This window comes from Euprymna scolopes, chromosome 6 (genome assembly GCF_053919585.1).
Source record: "Euprymna scolopes isolate OS-2025 chromosome 6, ASM5391958v1, whole genome shotgun sequence".
Taxonomy (NCBI): domain Eukaryota; kingdom Metazoa; phylum Mollusca; class Cephalopoda; order Sepiida; family Sepiolidae; genus Euprymna; species Euprymna scolopes.
In genome coordinates, this window is record NC_136487.1 from 108,553,074 (window position 1) to 108,570,324 (window position 17,251).

A 17,251-nucleotide genomic window follows, 5' to 3' on the forward strand; every position below is an offset into this window, starting at 1 on the left:
TCCACCTTCACTATAAAATAACAAAAATGCATTAATCAAATGTGAATTAATTTTAAAAGTGAATAATTTGATAAAAAAGTGCAAGAAATTGCCAATTATATTTTTATTAGTACATAAGGAAAATCTGACTGAGTTGAAATTTAATAGTTTTTATTTAAATTCTAGTATCTTCTTTTTTAAAGTTTAATATTAATTTATATTTTTCGGTAAAATGATTTTCCGGCTAAGTATTTTGTTGAACATTTTTCTGTTGAGGCAGAAATCTTTTTCCAAGAAAATATCTAACTTTTTAAAATTATATTTATCAACAACATTAACAACAACAAAAACAATAACATTATATTTATTAATTAATATAACATGCTAAGAATCACATAAAATTTATCACAATATTTAGAAAAAATATAAATTTTTAAGTTATAATGTCATCATTCGCCTGCAGTAATGAAGTTACACCTCAATACCACGTTGAGGTGACAGCTGGATTTTAAAGGGGAAGGCCACCACTGATTTAAATTGGATATTTGGCCTGCTTTTGTCAATTTTTTTCTTTTATATTTTTCAAAAATATGCCAACAATGTTGAATATTTTGGAAGGATAACTGACATTATGGGAAATATTAGGGTCACTGACAATATTTCACTTGTCATTATTATTTCTACAATGCAAGTATAATCCCACAAATCGATCCCATTCATAACAGTTTCTTTTAATTTGAAATTTGTGCCAAAAATATTTTGTTTTTGTATTGAAATTCATAATTTCTGCATTAATTCGATGATGAATGTAATTTTCAAACAAAAATCTATTTATTTTTGCACACAAATATTTCATTTCAGTAGAAAAAATTCCAGCGACTTTTTTGAACACTCAGTAATTTGTTTACATTTGTTACAATGTTTGAGCACTGAAGAGTCAGTTTTGAGCAAACTTTTGAATTGCTGGCGACCATCAGTAGGATGGAATTCATTAGCTATTCTCAGTAGATTTTTATCAATCAGCACAGTTTGGAATCCACAGCCAGCTTTAAAGTTGCATTCACTTTCACAAACATTCAGTTTGTGGCAGCACATTTCGTGTATTTTAACATATTACAGCATTTTACTTTCTTAAAAATTGAATAATTGTTTGGCACTGTCAGGACAATTGTTTATCAAACATTTCCAAAATGCAATGGCATCTTCTTCTGGGCGAATATTAAAAACACCTCCAATCGATTCTCTACAGTCAGCAACACTGTGAGTGCCAGGGATAAGCAATTTTTTCAATTACTGAATTGGCAAATCAGTGTTTGCTTGTTTCAATTGATCAATTTCAGATCCAAATTATTTTGAGCATCTGAATTGTCACTTTTAGGCCATTTTCTACTTGAATCATCATATTTTGGCCTGAAATCATGGACAGTAATGATTATTTTTTGTTTATAAGTCTGTTCGTACAACGACAAACTGGGAGCCTTGACAGAGCAAAGAAGTGGTGGCAAATTAATTTGGCCCCAATTTATTATATTCAGTCCATGCACTTTTGTTACATATGATCAATTTATGAGGGTTAAAGTCAATCAAATAGACATAGCACATGACAAAGCTACATAGGCCATTTCGTCTGAAAAGACATCAGATTCCAAATCAACAATAATACAATCGACTGAAATACCTTGGTTTTGTGGACAGTCAAAGCATAGTTGAGTGACAAAAGTATTTGAGATCTAGTCACAAAGAGTCAATGAGCAAACTCATAGTCAGTTTGCACAAATTCAACACTGACTGCAAGATCCATATGATAAAATTTCACAGTCACAGCAACAACTTTTCCATTTTTCATTTGTATTTTAGTAATAGTAGTCATCGCAATTGAACTTAGCTTCGATATTTTGTTGAGTCTCACAATTCCAGCATGACCTTGGTTTAAACCAATTACAATGCAGTGATATCGTTTGTAAAAAATAATTTCTAACAACGTTTCAAGTTTACAGATTATTCGAACTGTTATTGTCATCGTGTTTATTATAATCTCATGTTTGCAGTTATGTAACATCCGGCCTTAGTAGAGTGTATCTTTCTGAACTTGAGAATATTTATTATAACTAGAGAACCTATAGTGAATTGAATCCGAATAATTTAATTGATTCAAATGATTAATGCTCATCTCAAATACTCCGGAACTTTATAAAGATATTGCTTTATGTTTTTTGTAATTAATTTATGTTTATGTATGTATATGTATATAAAAACAAGTGTTGTGGCAATGAATATAAAAACAAAAGTTAATCTTTCTAAATTCCGTTGAGTTTCTAACTCGCAACCTTTTGCGTGTTTAAGCAGACCTGATAATCACTACACCACAAAACCTAAACAAATTCTTAATATTGTGTATACAATTAGTATTATTGTACCTTTAACATCGCAATCTTTAATGTGCACAGAAAAAAATTTATTAACCAAAATTGCAAAAAGACTTTTTTAAAAGATCGATATTAGATCAAAATATAAAATAATATCTCAAATGAATTAGAGAAGCATGAAGATTATTATTATCATTATTTCAAAAGAATTCATTAAATATTTGGTGAGAAAATTTAAATTTGTTTTTATATACTTGAAACTTCATCATGGAATAGTAGTCATCGCAAATGAACTTAGCTTCGACATATTTTTTTAGTCTCGCAGTTCCTTGTTTGACTAATTTTAAAAACAGAAATAATGTTCGTTTCTTCTTTGCTTTTCTTTATCACCATACAACCGGCCACTATACTAGACATATTTACGAAATGTCTGTAGATTTTTATATCTTAGTTTTTCATTTCTTTTTCAAACTTGCACATTGTAATTTGCATACATACAAGACATTTGACAGTTTTTTTGGCTTCTATAATTATTAAAAGAAAAATATACAAGAATAGCAGTGAAAATGTTAAGTCAACTGTTATTTACTAAGTTTCTACCTATCACTTTCTTCCTCTCTCTCACTGGTTTGTCCCCACCCTGCACCTTTATTTATACAGCCCCTCTCTCTCTCTCCCCCCTTCTCTCGTTCTCAATAATCAAAGGTAATAAATAAAGAATTAGAATAATATATCTAAGGCTTTTGACAAGGTATGGCACGATGGTCTTCTAAGGAAAATTAGATCATATGGTATCACTGGAAGAATATATAATGTAATTAAATCCTTCTTAAGTAAGAGAAAAATCCAAGTTGTCCTCGACAGTCGTACATCTAAACAATATGATATAAATGCGGGAGTACCTCAGGGGTCTATCCTTGGACCTCTATTATTCCTGATATTCATAAACGACCTCCCTGATAAAATTGTTTCGGAGATGGGTATATTTGCCGATGACACCACTCTCTATAACAGATATGAGAGGAAAACAAATGAACACATATCCAAGGAAATGGCAGAAACACTAGAGGATGACCTCCAATCCGTAGTGGAATGGGGACAAAAATGGTTGGTCACATTCAATGCTGCTAAGACTAAGCTTGTTTCCTTCAATAACTACAAGAAACCTTCTCTACCACCAATAGCAATGGCCAAGAACACATTACCTGAAAGTACTTCTTTTAAACTCCTCGGCCTAACGTTTACAGGGAATATGAACTGGAACAGATACATTGAGAGCATTGCCAAGGCTGCTGCAAGGAAGGTTGGCTCCCTCTACCGTGCTAGAAAACTACTTACGCCTGACAGTATCCTATACCTCTATAAGGCAACCATTCGCCCATGTATGGAGTACTGTTGTCACATCTGGGCTGGTGCATCTGCTTCTTGTCTCTCGCTCCTGGACAGGGTTCAAAAGAGAGTCGCCAACCTGATAGGTCCTGAACTGTCATCTAGGCTTCAGCCTCTGTCCCATCGACGAGATGTTGCATCCCTCTGCCTGTTCTACAAATACTTCAATGGTGAATGCTCTGACGAACTGCAAACACTTGTACCTCCCCGACGTAACTACCCCCGACAAACCCGACAAGCTACTAAGTCTCATCCCTTTACAGTAGAGATCCCTAGGTGCAAGAAAGCCTTTTACTCCAATAGTTTCTTCCCCAGAACTGCGGGTCTTTGGAACTCCCTTCCGGGATTCTGCTTTCCCAACTGCAATGATATGCAGAAGTTCAAGTGTAATGTTAACAAACATCTTTCTACTCATCTCCCTTCATAATGACCCCGCTAATTAAGTCCCTGATAGTAGCCCCCTGCTTCAAAGTGGCACTGTGCCTTGTTTGGGGTGAAAATTGAATTAAAAAAAAAATTTAAAAAAAAAAAATTGATTATAAAGAAAGGGGAATAACACCACAGGAGTAAAACCAACTATTTAACCTATAGTCAAGAGAGAAAAGGGGAAATATAGAGAACAGAAAGCGACTAATTTGGGATATCACCAGCCAATGTCTGATCAGTATAAATCACAACAGTTAACATCTATTCTTTTGAGATCTTGTCCAATTTAAGACATTAAAATTCAAGACTGTACAACGCATACTTTGTTAATTTATCAAGTGTTAAGAACAAAACAAAAGCTAATGTAATATTCTCTCTCTATCGGTATTATTATTCATCAGACTACTGTTCTCATCTTGAGTGTGATTTTCACGTTTCAGTCGATGTAACCTCCGACCTCCTTCATCGACCTCCGATCTTGTTGAACTCGGATATGTTTTTGTCAAACTCAGGAATTTGGACAGAATTTTGAGCAGAACCCTTTTTTTACTTCACGGGGGTAGCATGCTCTTGTTCTATCAGCCATGATTAGATAGAGGTCCTAAGTAATTCACAAATGTATTTTTTCGGTTACTCACACTGAGGATCGAACCTTCAACTTTCAGGAGAATATCACTTTTACAATTGAATTTTCCCAGTACTCTAACCACTGCAGCAGAGATGCGAATTTTAGGAGCCTTAAACCTATTTTTATTTTTAGTTGTAAATATCACTATGTATTACTAATTATTACTATATATTAATATATATCTACGAGGGGTGTGTAATAAGTAATGTCCCTGATCCACTTCCAGTTGTCTGATCTAGCTGAAATTTTGCATGTGCAATGATTTATATCTCTACGGGTTATGTGGCAAATAACAGCTCTGAACTAATTGTGGTTTCTGTTTTAAAGGTGTTTGAACTGAGTCAGGTGTGAAATGGAGCCTGTTGAATGTCAAGCAGTGATCCAGTTTTTGTATTTGAAAGGACGCACATCACAGGAGACTTTTGATGAAATGAAAGAAACTTATGGCGATAATGCCCCATCATATGACCTTGTAAAACGCTGGCATCGTGAATTCAAACATGGCCAGAAGTCTGTGGGAACAGTTCCCAGACCTGGTCGCCCCCCCTTCTGCCATTGATGAGGCATTTGTCCATCAAGTTGAGGCTGCCATTTTGGAAGATTGGCGCATTACTATTCACCAAATAGTGCAAGATGTCAAGATTAGTACAGGGTCTGTGGAAACTATCATTCATGACCATTTGCATATGCATAAGGTGTCTGCCAAATGGATTCCCAGGTTGCTCACACCATTCCAGAAGCGAGAACGCGTCGAGTGCTCGAAGATGAATTTGGAGATGTGCCAAGAAGATGAGTCAAAGTTTTTCAAAAGACTGATTACCCAGGATGAAACCTGGGTCCATCACTATGATCCAGAGACCAAAGTCCAGTCAATGCAGTGGAAGCACTTGGACTCACCACCTCCAAAGATGACAAGGGTGCAGCCCTCCGCTGGCAAGGTCATGCTCACAGTCTTCTGGGACCAGGACGGAGTAGTGATGACAGATTTCCTGGCAAAGGGTACCATAATTACAGGAGCCTATTATGCTTCACTTTTGAGGAAATTAAAGGAAGCTATCAAAATCAAGAGGTGGGGCAAGATCAGCAAAGGTACCCTCCTCCTGCAGGACAACGCTTCGGTCCACAACTCGCATGTCACCAGATCAGAAGAACGGGCGTGTGGTTATAAAATCCTACCCCATCCTCCCTACTCTCCTGACCTTGCACCCTCTGACTTTCACCTCTTCCCAGCCATGAAGTTGTTTTTGAAAGGAAAGTGTTTCCTAGATGATGCAGCCTTGATTTCTGAAGTCACGTCCTGGTTGGAGGACCAATCTGGGGTGTTCTACAAAAACGGTCTGCAGAGCTGCATCAAACGATGGGAGAAATGCATAACTCTCGGTTGTTCCTATGTAGAGAAAGACTAATAACTGTGCCAAGTTTCGTTGCCCTACTGCTATGGGAAGTGGGTCAGGGGCATTACTTATTGCACGCCCCTCGTATCTCTCTACTTATTATTCGCATATATTAATGTTTTTACTTATTACTTGTATATATTATCTATTGTTTATAATTACTGGTTCCTATATCGTATTGAATTCTATACTAGGTCTACTTAGCAGTTAGTTATTCCCCAGCATATGTACTGCTTCTTTCAGTCGTCTTACTCTCCACCGTTCCTCTCCATCTATAATGTTTACTTCGTCCCATAATGGTAGATGGTTTCCCTTTTCCTTCCAAATATGGTCAGCTATACCTGACTTTTCAGTCTCTCCATGTTCTACAGCTTTTCAATGTTCTTCTAACCGTACTTTTAATGGACGACACGTTTCACATTTGTATAGTTTTCCACATTTACATGGGATTTCATATACACAGTTCTTAGTCATGATTTTTTCTGTAGTGAGTTTGACTTTCACAAGCTATTTTCAGAGAGTTGAATCACTGATTACATATTCGTTCAAGGTTTTCAGACAATACCTTCATATATGGTATACAAACTGTGGTGAGTTTCTGAGTGGTGTCCTTTTTTTGTGTTTGGTCCGAATTTCTTGGAGCTGATGTCATGCTCTCTGGATAGTTGTTTCGGTGGAGGTTTTCTCTTAAACTGTCCATCTCTTCTTGATATGCACTGATGTTACTACACATTGCTTTTGCTTGGTGTTGTAAGCAACGGACGATTCCTTTCTTTATATTATATGGATGGTGGGAGTTGTAGTTTAGATAATGTCCAGTGAAAGTTGGCTTTCGCTATACAGATGACATAAATCTCTGACCTGCGTGAGTTATCAGCACATCAATAATTTATTCTTATGTTCTTTTTCCATTGTGAACTGTATAGTTGGATTGATCGCATAATTCAACGGGTCGGTCATGGAATGAAATGAATAAAGAAGAAAGAAACAAAAATGGCTGCCTTATCTCTTTATATGCCTGCTAGACACAGAAATTAATTTTTAAATTTCTCATTTAAAAACGACTTTAATTGTATTCTCACCAAGATAACCATCGTTCAAAAACGACACCTTTTTCTCCTTTTCAGCATGGCACGATTTCATGTTAAATTCCGTATTTAAAAATAACTTTTAAATACATACAAGTCATCCGAATCACATTTTAAGTTCTGTTAACAACGATGACTTTTTTCAAACGACTCGAATTGTGACTCGAAAGGCAGAAAATGGACAGATTCGACTTTCGTTTGATACCTGAGCTTGATACCTGAGTTTGACAGATCTACCACTGGACCGTTTGTCGTCGAATGGGTTGAAAAGACTGAGAATATCTGTACACTATGCAGAATTAAAGAACCAGCCACAGTCATTCCTTTGAGGTTAACCGGAGGGACCTATGCAGTCTACCAGCAACTCGGGGATGAACCAGACTGGGATACAATCAAACACATGAATCGATGAATTGACAACAGACGAGTTATTAGCCCGAGCTCAAAACATCTGTAAGGAACAGGAGCCAATTGCAGCAGCAACTAGTATTCAACATGCAACAGTCGAACCGCATGGAAGCAATGTAGATTCTCTCCCATGTAGTAATAAGCGTGTAGGCCCAGTGTGATATAAATGTGGGGAGGCCAATCATTTTGCTTAGGAGTGGCGGAGTGATAGGAGGTGTGTATATCCACAAGCACAGAGAAAAGTACAATGCTATCGCTGCAATAAGTTTGGGCACATATCTCGCAACTGTTCGGGAAACGATGTTAGGGGCAAGGTACTATCGCCACCCTTGCTCCTTGCCAACCAATAAACACAGGATTACCGATCATTGGCATTAAAATATGGAACGTGGCTAGAGCAGAGAGTGTCTCCGAGAATCGAGGCAGGTTTTCTTTTTTCCATTAGGAGCTATTTCGGCATTAAATATGGAACCAATGCGGCCGAAATAGCTTATAATTCAATAACTTGAGTGTTATTTCTTCTGCCCGTTACACCTCCTGTGTAAGGTTGACACTGTTGTCCAAACTTCCAACTTCCAAAACTTCTGTATACGTCATGCACCTTCTCTCAACTCCAAACGAACTTCTGCTAATTCAACTTATTTCTTCGAAATCCAACTTCAAAATGTATTCCCCTCTCAAAAATCAACCCTCTTTTATCTCTAACCAGGAGCATCTCATTTGCATATCGGGTGGTCACATTTTAAGCATATAAAGAGATAAGGCAGCCATTTTTGTTTCTTTCTTCTTCATTCATTTCGTTCCACGACCGACCCATTGAATTATGCACACGTGCTAGTTAGGTAAGTCACGCGTTTCCCTACAGTTCACATGGTCTAGTAACGTTTGAACATCATCTTGATAGAGCTAGAGTATACATCAGGTCCCATCATGAAGTATATAATTTCTACACCGAAATATACATTTGTGAATTACTCAGGACTTCTATCCAGTCATGGCTGACAGAACAAGAGCACGCTATGCATGTGAAATGAATAAAGGGTTTCACTTGAAATTTCATCCAAATTCCTGAGTTCGACAGAAACATTCCCAAGTTCAGCAAGATACACCTGAAGAAGGTCGGAGGTTATATCAACCGAAACGCTGTTAAAATCACACTCAAGATGAGAACAGTAGTCCGATGAATAATAATACGCATAACCAATCCTCATCTCAAAAATTCAGAAATGTTATTCTCTCTCTGCTTTGTCATATTAACCCTTTTGGATTTATATAATTGTAAATTTTTTTTTACCATTTTATGCTATATCAACCCTTTTGTACTTGATTCATTGTATAATTCTTATTGATGACAAGTTGCCTTCTTTGATTTTACTAGATCGGGGTGGAGGTGAAGTTCCATAACCTTTTCCAAATGTATAATTGACTATATTATATCCAGACAGGATTTTAACTCGTCATAGCTGATTCCATACTCCGTGGTATCATCCATTGTACCAAACATGCAGTTAATGTATCATTCCAGTTTGGTTAGAATTTTTTTTCTTTTTAAAGCTATTTAGTTCGATTCTGACTCGGTGGCCCACTATTTAAATTTTCTACAGAAACGAGAACAAATTGATTAGGTGTATATATAATATGGTATAATTGAAGTCAACGTTCATTATGAAATCTATGAACCGACTTTAAGTCCCACCAATCTTGTACGTTCATTTACTCTGGCAAAGGTATCCTATGTTCATGGAAATTCGTCTATAAATATTTGAGTATTGTGTTTGAATTTAAATAATAAAAAAGTGCTAAGACCGTAGATAATCTAAACAAAAACCTTGACATGACATAAAAGAGACAAAATCAAATGTGTTAACTCATCTTGCAGAGTGATATTCGGCTGTATTTGGTTATCCGTTGTTTACAACTCTCTCGACTATAACATTTGAGCATTACAGTTGTTCAATGGAAAGAGCATTTTAAAAATTTATTTAAAACGTTTATGCAATTCACATTTATGTGTTTCTCAAAATCTGTGGATATTATCTGATGATATTAAACTCAACGTCATCGGTTAATTCTTTCCCATTTACATGTCACAGCATCTAATATTAATTCATCAAATTTCAATTCAAAGCCACATCCAAACTATTTAACAAACATCTATGTCATTTCTGTGGCTGTACCGAAAGTGCATCCTTGATTCAAGAGGCTGTTTTCGTTTTTGAAAACCCCCTAAATAATTTTTAGATGTGGTTAAAGCCAATAGGGCAAATGTCAGTGAATACTACTACAAAAATATTTACAAAATGTTTTGTAAATGTATCTTTGAGATTGGTTTTGGCATATGTTTTGTTTTTGTTTTGTTTTTGTTGTTATGGTTTTTTTTTTTAATGATCATTATAATACTCATACATTAAAAACTTATTTCCTCAGAAAAGTGGAACAAGCGACTTCTTCCATTCTAACTGTTAATGAGGGATTTGGGTCTAGTGATACTTAAAAGTACAATAATATTATTCACTGTCAAATTAACTATAATCAGTTCTAGGTTTGTAGAGTTGAATGTAATAATCAAAGAAGAAAGCGCCCACGTGTGTGTGTGTATTGTGCGGTTATACAACTTACCTTCGGATGGGATCTGAGAGAGAGAAATTAAAGATGGCAGCCATGAATTTATAAGGTGTAGTCTCGTGGAATCTCACGAGATCTCATCTTCCACTGCATACGTATGCAAATGGAATGGGGTCAGTTTGCTAATAAAATGCCTGTTGGCAGAGGCAGTGGGGAGAACACGTACTGGCAGTTGGGAGAGAAAGTTAACAGTGACGAATTCGAGCTGAACTTTTGTTTATTGTATTTGTTTTGTTTTGTTTTTGTTTTGTCTGCACAAATAATTAATAAGAACACGGAAAGTAAAGGTATAACAATAATATATTAGGCAGAAAAGTTATATACATATTTACCTGTCTTCAGATATACTTCAGTTGGAGATATTCCAGCAGGTGGCGTGTTGCATGTCTTACTGAAGGCAACATAGGCGTCTTGCCTATTTGGCGGTCGTTGCAGAACTCCCCCCCCCCGGGTATTGGTGATTGATACCTTTATATATCTCACTCACCTATGTTAATTAGTGGGCGTCTCCACAACAGTTTTGCTGTTTACCAGCCCATTTAACTGCAAGCTATTTCGGTGTAATAGAGGACAAGTTCAACTTTAAATTAATACCAGAAATCGACGGCTCGACCCTAGTACTTGAGTGGGTGGAGAAGGTGGAACTGCATTGCCTGTTGTCTAGTGTGAAGAGCATTGAACACATGGTTCCTCTATGTCTGTCCGACGGGGCTTTTGTGGTATATGAACAGCTTAGTCCTGAAGAAAAACAGGATTATGAAAGGATCAAGGTAGCATTATACAAGGCATTCGCTATCGACCCCGCCACTGCTTGGGAGCAATTTGAGGCAAGAACTTTACATTCCGGCAAAACTGTCGACGTTTATTTGGCCAAGCTAACGAAGTTGACAGTGTTGTTTGGTGGGCTGCTTGAGTGAGCCTTGGCATACAAATTTTGGGCAGGGCTCCCAACCAGAGCAAAGCAACTCCTGCGGGCTAGCTCAAGCATAGCTTCATTGTTCCTTAATGACCTGGTAGACTGGACCAGGACCGTGTTGAATAATACTTATGAGAAGAGAGAACTGATAGTCGCTGCTGCACAGCCTGTATCAAGTGATGATAGACCGTCCCAGGGACCCGGCCTGCGTGGTAAAGTCGTGTGTTATATGTGCAATGGCCAGGGCCACATTGCAAGGACTGCCGGCAGTGACTGACGCTGTTCGTTGCTACTGATGTAATGAGACTGGTCATATGGCCTGGATTGTTCAGGAAACCTGGTTGGGGACAAGGTGCCAGCGTCGGCCTCTCCCCCAAACAAAAATTAGACGAGGGTCTTCCAACCATTCAGGTCTATATTAATGAGACATTGTGCTCAGCACTCCTCAACTTGGGGTGCTCTCGCACCATAGTTAGCGTGGACCTTTGCCACACTTGAAAGAAGAAGACTGCTAGAGCAACCACCCTCAGTGGAGCGACGCGGACATGTTGCGGGTTGGACGCTGTGAACATTCACACTAGAACTGGAAATTTGGCTAATGTCGAAGCACTGGTAGTACTCAAGAAACCGCTGAGCTTTGACCCGCTCCTAGGCTATGATGCCATCAGAGCCCTAGGTGGTGCTCACATAATGCAGATGGGGGCGATACAGTTTCAGGAGAAGGTTCCAGTGTGTGCTGCTTTGAAGATTGATCAGCCAGACTTTATTGTCGAGTTTTACCAGCAGCAGAAGGCTTGGACAGCCATGTGGAAGTGGTCGGAAAACTAGGAACCAGCCAAAATGCCAAATGAGGTAAGAGAGTACCATGTGCCTGACCAAATGAGGCCTGCATATGAAGAGGAACTTTGTGATTGGATCAAGTATAGCTGGTTAATTCCCTACGCCTAGGAGGGCAAGCGCAGTTACCAAAGGCTGGGATGATGAAACAGCTGACGATCTGTTGGTTTGCATAGTGAAGGAGACCATCGCAAGGGTAAAGTAGAATGACCCCTCCAAAGAGAGTGGTGCGTGGTGCGTGTAAGGAGACAAACTGAACGTGTGGGTGGATGTGAGCTCTCTGGAGATTGGTGTGCTGTTGGAGAAGAATGAGGCTGCAATTGAGGATGCCTACTGGTTGCCATTGGCATATGATGCTGCTCATATCAACCTGGCAGAGCTCGATGCAGTGATAAAAGGTATCAACCTGGCACTCCAGTGGAAAGTCAGGAAATTACACATACACACAGATTCGCTATGCATGTACCACTGGATATCAGACACACTGACAGGCAAGACCAGGGTGCGCACTAAGGCAGCCAGCAAGATACTGATCAGACGGAGGTTGAAGACCGTAAAAAAGCTGGTACCAGAGTACAACCTGTCTGTGGATGCGATACTGGTAACCTTGCTGATAGGCTTACTCGGGTGCCACGGAGATGGTATGACACCATGAAGAAGATAGCCGAGCCAATACCATTATGTGCCACCTCTATTGAGGTGGCAGATGAAATTAAGAAGATACACCACCTCAGTGGGAACCCTGAAGTAAGACGGACATGTTATTTTGTGCAGTTGCCCAATCCATCGGTGTCCAAAAGTGCAGTGAAAGCGGTAGTCAGGGAATGCCAAACATACCAGTCAATCGACTCCGTCTCGGCCAGATGGCGGAAAGGTCAGCTGGGAGTAGACGCGACTTGGAGCTGACTGGGTATGGACATAACCCACTACGGCAGCCAGCACTTCCTCACCCTGATCGATTGTGGACCGACAAGGTTCGCGATCTGGCGCCCATTAATAAGACAGGATTCCTCCAGTGTCATCCGTGAATTGGAGTCCATATTTTATGAAAGGGGGCCACCTGAAGAGATCCTCACAGACAATGACACGGCCTTCTGCAGTGGGGAGTTCAGACGTTTCGTAGATAAGTGGGGGATCCAGCTCAGACACAAATGCGCATATGTACCAAGTGGCAACGCCTTAGTAGAGCGGTGCCATCAAAGCATGAAGAGGATTGCGGCAAGAAAACAATGCACGATCGCAGAGGCGGTCTATAGATATAATACAACTCCAAAAGATGGCATGACTGCTGCAAGCATACCCACCAATGTGATCCATTGCTATCAAGTGCGCATCAAGGACATTGACGCCTATCTGCCTGATCAGCAGGCAATCCGAGGGCCATATGAGTTAGGGGACACTGTCCGGATGAAGTCTCCCAATAATCGATTCACCAGCAGCTTTCAAAGAGGGCGAATCACTGGCATGATCAGTGAGCAAGCCGTGCTAGTCGATGGTACCCCACACCATGTGAAGGATATCCAGCCTGCCCTAAATACGAACCAGTTGGTGAGTACCCAGTAATAGTGAATCATCCAACGATGACCTGTGGATCTGACCTATTCCCCGGGATGGTACAACTGTGAACTCCAACACTGATGGCAATAGTTCCAGCACCCCTTCTGAGACCTCCGATGAAGATGAAGAAGTCCAGCCTGATGGTATGACTGTACGCCCTAACGCTGATGCTAATGGTTCTGACGCCTCTTCTGAGAGCTCAAATGAAGATGAAGTAGCCCAGCCAATCCCTCTTCATAGGAGTACCCACAACAAACGACCGCGTCCACCATGCCAAATGTGTGGTCTGGAGACCAGGGGGGAGTGAGTGTAGAGTTGAATGTAATAATCAAAGAAGAAAGCACCTACCTGTGTGTGTATTGTGCAGTTATACAACTTACCTTCGGATGGGACCTGAGAGAGAGAGAGAAATTAAAGATGGCAGCCATGGATTTATAAGGCATAGTCTCATGGAATCTCATGAGATCTCATCTTCTACTGCACACATATGCAAATAGAATGGGGTCAGTTTTCTAATAAAATGCCTGTCGGCGGAGGTGGTCGAGAGAACACGTGCTGGAAGTTAAGAGAGAAAGTTGGCAGTGACGAATTCTAGCTGAACTTTTGCTTATTGTATTTATTTTGTTTTGCTATTTACCAACTTAGTTAACTGCAAGGTTTTAGCAGTAAACAATTCTGAATTCCGATAATGTGAGTCCTTTCATTTACAAAGTTCGAATTTATGTCTCAGGTCCTGAAAATTTTTCTTTAATGCAAAAAGTATACATATTTTCTTTTCTTTTGTGAATGGTTGAATGTGATATTGTTATGATCTTAACTCAGGTGCTGTCGCTCAACCAATGCTATTCTGTGGCTGTAATAGTTAACAGTAATATATGGAATGTTTTGCCAAAGATTTTTTCAAGGTTTATACCACCGTTGGTTCTTTAAGAGAAAATAATGTGGAGACGTTAAAATAGTGAAGATTTTTGTAGATCTAGATATGACCAAACATAAATTTAGATTTTTTTTAAAACGTATCATTTCTTAACTCGCTCTATTTTCCTTTGATATATAATCAAAATTGGCATGTACATTCTCCTGAAGAGTAGTTTACGGTTTATTTTTATGCCTTTCTTATAAATTCTATACACAGATGAGTTTTCTCATACGGATGAAAATAAAATAATTAAATTAAAAATTCATAAAAAATGGATATAAAATCCAATTTGAGAGCTTCTTAGCTAATCTCTGGAAAGAAAGGATAGTTTAGCTTATTACTAAATCTGGTAAACCTTATTGGTCGATATTGTTGTTGTTGTTGTTGTTGTTGTTGTTGTTGTTGTTTTTATTATTATTATTATTATTATTATTATTATTATTATTATTATAAACAACTTTTATTTATGTTAGTTGGTAGCCTCGCATATGTAACTTTGCGCTTTAAAACGTTGACTAAATACAAGTGCAACTTTGGATCAAAATATACCCAACACTCCTCCTTTCCATTAATCTCTAAAATATTCTTATTCATTTCGTAAAACTTATGATTATTATTAATTAAAAATCAATTTTTCAAATTATAAAAACAACTTTTCAAAAAATGACTGATTTAATTTTTAGCAGGGCATTCTACTTTCTATTTCACCTTCAATAATTTTTTTTTAAATCCTGTTTACAAAGCCTTATTTGGGAAATCTGAACACAAGGATAATTTTGCTTTTACAAAGCAAACGAAGATCACCATTACCACGACCATGACGATAATGATGATGATCTTCTTCTTCTTCTTCTTCTTCTTCTTCTTCTTCCTCTTCTTCTTCTTCTTCTTCTTCAGTTTAGCGTCCATTTTATATGTTGAGATGTTTTGGACAGCTTTCAGAAATTGACTTCTAAATAAATTTCTATCCAAGTTTTTATTATTTCCCTCAATTCTATAATTCTTATAATTTCCTCCCATGTCCCCCCCCCCTGTGAACTGACCCTGCTATCTTAGCAGTTATATATCTACTAACCCAATAACTCTCATTCATTCCTTCAATGTGGCCATATCACAGAAGTCGCATTTTTGTGCACATCTCTCTATACTGTCTAGATGTCATTTTCCTGTAAGGTTATCAGATCGAAGCATATTTTTAAAATTCACATTACACATTTATTGTATCATTCTCATGTCATTTTTCCTCATCCAACACATATTCTCAACCTTCACTGGCCAGATTTTATTTCACATATCATCACACTGCGTAAACATGCTGAATAGACTCCTGATCTTTGGTCCACAATTATAACATTCTGCTAATTAGTAATGACAGAAGTTCCTTAAATTTACTCCTCTTGGTTAGTAATTCCAAAAATTTATTTCTTCCACTCATAACTCTTGCAATCACACCAACACCAGCTACTCCTGATGATATCACTAAAGTAACAAAATATCTGAACAATCTCAATATTTTCTCCATATCTGAGTTTGCATTTGCCTCTGTTCTCTAACACTTCTTGCACACAAACTAGTAATCATCTCTCAACCTACGTGTGATTCTAATGCATGTTTTGCATATCCAATGCTTACAAGAACCACAAAAATTGAATTTTTTTTTTTACATGGAGGTTACCACTTATCAAGGCCCAGAAGCCACTCGGGGGTAAGGGTTATTGTGTGTACAGTAATCAATGGGATAGTATCGTAGTAATAGTCAGTATCGGAGATTTGATAAAGTGTCATTGCTTTAAGGGGGCGGTTCATCAGAAATTTATTTATTTGAAGACATCCAAGTTGAAGTCAGGAGGGAAACAGGCAAGTGGTAGAGAGTTCCACAGGTGTGCAGTTCTAAGAAAGAAGCTTTGTTCATGGAATCTACGTTTTGATTTAGGCACAGATAAAGAGTGGGGAAAATTATTGACAGTGGTTTCAGCTAGACGGGTGTTTTTCGTGAAAGATTGGTGAGAGGGGACCAGAGAGTGGAGCTCAGACAAGCACTTGCCATGGAAATAACGATAAAACAAAGACAAGCTCGCAACATCTCTTCTGTAGGAGAGACGTTGCAGGGAAGAGAAAAGGGCATCCTCCATTAAGCTATAAAGTCTATTCTGTACTCTGTCAAGGCAGGATAGGCTGTTTTTAGCAGCTCCTGCCCAGATGTGGCAACAGTACTCCACCCTTGGACGTACTTTTATATAGATAGAGAATTTCATCATTAGTGAGATATCTTCTGGAGCAGTAGAAGGATCCCACCATTTCAATTGATGCCACATGGGGATCAGAGCGTTTATGATGTAAAGATAGGAGCTTGGTTTTAGATGCATTAAAAGTAACCAGCCACCTCTTATCCCATTGTACCATGTGCTCAAGACCAGGAGAGAGAATCAGAGAGAACTTTGTCATTTACGGCCTTTGATGTGTTGTTATAGATTGTCGTCTCATCAGCATAGATGTCAACGAATGATTTTAGTATGTGTTTTGGGAGATCATTGATGTAGATCAGGAAGAGAGTTGAGCCCAGGATGGACCCCTGAGGGACTCCAGCATTAATACTGTGGGCCTCTGATTTCTACCCATCAACCACTATTCTTATGAGCCTATCAGAGAGAAATGATTTAATGATCGAGAAGACATTTTCAGTTATACCTAGATGGAAATCTTGTGAAGTAGGCCTTTA